Source organism: Octopus bimaculoides, chromosome 7 (assembly GCF_001194135.2).
Source record: "Octopus bimaculoides isolate UCB-OBI-ISO-001 chromosome 7, ASM119413v2, whole genome shotgun sequence".
NCBI classification, from domain to species: Eukaryota; Metazoa; Mollusca; class Cephalopoda; order Octopoda; family Octopodidae; genus Octopus; species Octopus bimaculoides.
In genome coordinates this window covers 47,528,436-47,530,808 of record NC_068987.1, presented here as the reverse complement: position 1 = coordinate 47,530,808, position 2,373 = coordinate 47,528,436, and the positions used below count along the sequence as shown (strand labels likewise).

The 2,373-nt window shown below is 37.4% G+C and overlaps 1 protein-coding gene across 4 annotated transcripts in view; it reads right to left on the bottom strand.

Moving 5' to 3' along the window:
* The window catches only part of LOC128248371 (oocyte zinc finger protein XlCOF15-like), a 7,765-nt gene extending 5,623 nt beyond the window's left edge, over positions 1-2,142 (bottom strand). The window contains exon 1 of one of the 4 annotated variants that reach the window (XM_052969606.1): positions 2,053-2,142. The gene's annotated coding sequence lies outside the window, so the exon portion shown is untranslated. The other 3 variants (XM_052969605.1, XM_052969607.1, XM_052969608.1) reach the window with 3 other exon arrangements.
* Positions 2,143-2,373: the final 231 nt, after the last annotated feature.

Here is a 2,373-nt window from a genome sequence, read left to right as displayed (position 1 = left end):
AGATCCAACCTCAGATTTATCATCGCATTGTCTCTCTACTACCTCTGTCAAATGAATCACCAAAATTGGCCTTTCATTATTTATAATCTGTACCTGTTTGTTTGGTTACGAAATAAAATACACAAAACGTGTTTCTGAATTACGTGTATTTACTTTATATACATATGAGTTGAAAACTTTCTTCTAGCATTCCACTTAATATCTATGTTCCATGCTGGCATGGATTGGAGAGTTATTAATGTAGAAATATGGTATCGTAGCTACTAACAGTTGAGGGTTGCGTAGTCTAGACGGCGTTTTTAGATTTCATTATTCTCTTTAACCCTGGCAAAGCCGGGTATTTCTGCTAGTATATAATATATATATAAATATACTACTACTACTACTACTACTACTACTATTACTAAGCAAAATTCTTGGAATGTGAAACTTTTTGTTACTCTATAGTACACTCACAAAGCAGCTTAGGAAATAGGTAGGTTTAATAGCTTAAAAGTGTAGTTATCTATTCAGGATGCAGTAAGGGAGTATAGGGTCTATTGTGATTGATGATTGGTTGACATTGTATAGTACAAGGCTCATAAGGGCAACTGTTGATGGCAAAAATGTGGAAGGTTAAATTACTGTCTTAAAAAGAAAAAAAAACAACACATTGGAGAAAGTTATCTTAAATATATATCAGGAAACAAACAAAAAAAAAAAGAAAAGAAAAAAACAGTATGGTTCCAACTGGAATGCTCTTGATAATAGTAATAATTTCAATTTTTGACACAGGGCCATCAATTTCAGGGAAGGAGTAAGTCAATTGCATCGACCCCAATGTTCAACTGATACTTATTTTATCGACGCCGAAGGGATGAAAGGCAAAGTCGACCACGGCGGAATTTGAACTCAGAACATAAAGACAGACGAAATGCCGCTAAGCCTTTTGTCCGGCATGTTAACGATTCGACCAGCTCGCCACCTTACTACTAATATTAATAATAGTAGGCTTTTCAGCCAACTATCATCACTACAATTACCTCCAATTGCTTCAAGATAACAATCTCCATCACCAATATCATCACTAGCAGCGGCACCACCATCGCAATCATCATCATTACCATCATTGTCGTCATCGCCAGCACCACCACCATTATAATCACCACTATCATCATCACCACCACTACACCGCCATCACCAACACTATTATAACCAACGTATCAGTAACATAGTAACATTGATGCTTGTAAGAGGAACGCCCAATATTTAATCCTCACCACCACCATCATCATTATTATCACCAACAACAACAATAACAGCGTTAGCAATCTACATGCACTGTCCGAAAATAAGACAAGATGACCATTGTTCAAGACTGGCTTGGGGCTTGAAACACCAACAACGATCAGACCACCTACAGCACCAACAACAACATAAGCAATGTTTAATGACACCGCCCAGATCAGAGAAACAGATGGCAGACAGGGTAACAATATGAAAATGGGGAAAGGTCGTTGATAATATAATCTATAGCGGGAGGTGACCATATGCCAAAACATAAACATTAGGGGATTAACTGAGGTTTCTATGTGAGGATTAGAGTAATCCAACACATATTTACGTTAAAGGCTCTGCGATAAACTCGTAATCGGTGAGAAAAGAGGGTGGGTGATTAATTAAAACCTACAAGGTATCTAAATGACTGACTTCAACACAATTCGAACCCACATTGACCAGACAAATAGCTCTTGTCCAAATCCCAGACCATGTCACACCATTTCTCTCTGTCGATCTTGATGTCTTGTAGTTTTACTATGAGGTCGCCCTGTCTGTCTACCGACACCAACACACCAACAACATTTCTCTGTCCGTCAACACATCTCAAGACAAAAAAAAAAAAAAGGAAAAATTAAAAAAAAACCTACACACTTTGTCATCGATTGAGAAGACGTGATGAAGTGTTACAAATGTTTTACAATTAATACGTCGAGTAACTGGTGTATGATTAGTATGCACAGGACTATTAATACGAATGAGGATAGATACGCGAATGAAGTGTACCGTACATACCTGGAGAGCAACGATCGCTTTCCTGCCGACAGAGATGTCAGCATGGGAAGTTTAAAAAAGAGAACCGGCAATTGGATAGCAACCATAGCTATGGATGACTAGACATGCTACAATTATTTTCCGCCGCTAACGTAATATTTCAGCGGCTTATATTGTACTAGCATACCCGTGTTGTCAAAAATACTAACAATTCTATTAATGATAGAAAATAGTGCATCAAAACAATGGGAGAAACCATTGATAAATGTCAGCAATCGAGTAAATATATGCACATACACAGATACAGTTGTAATGTCTTGGTTGAAAATATAATAGTTCTCA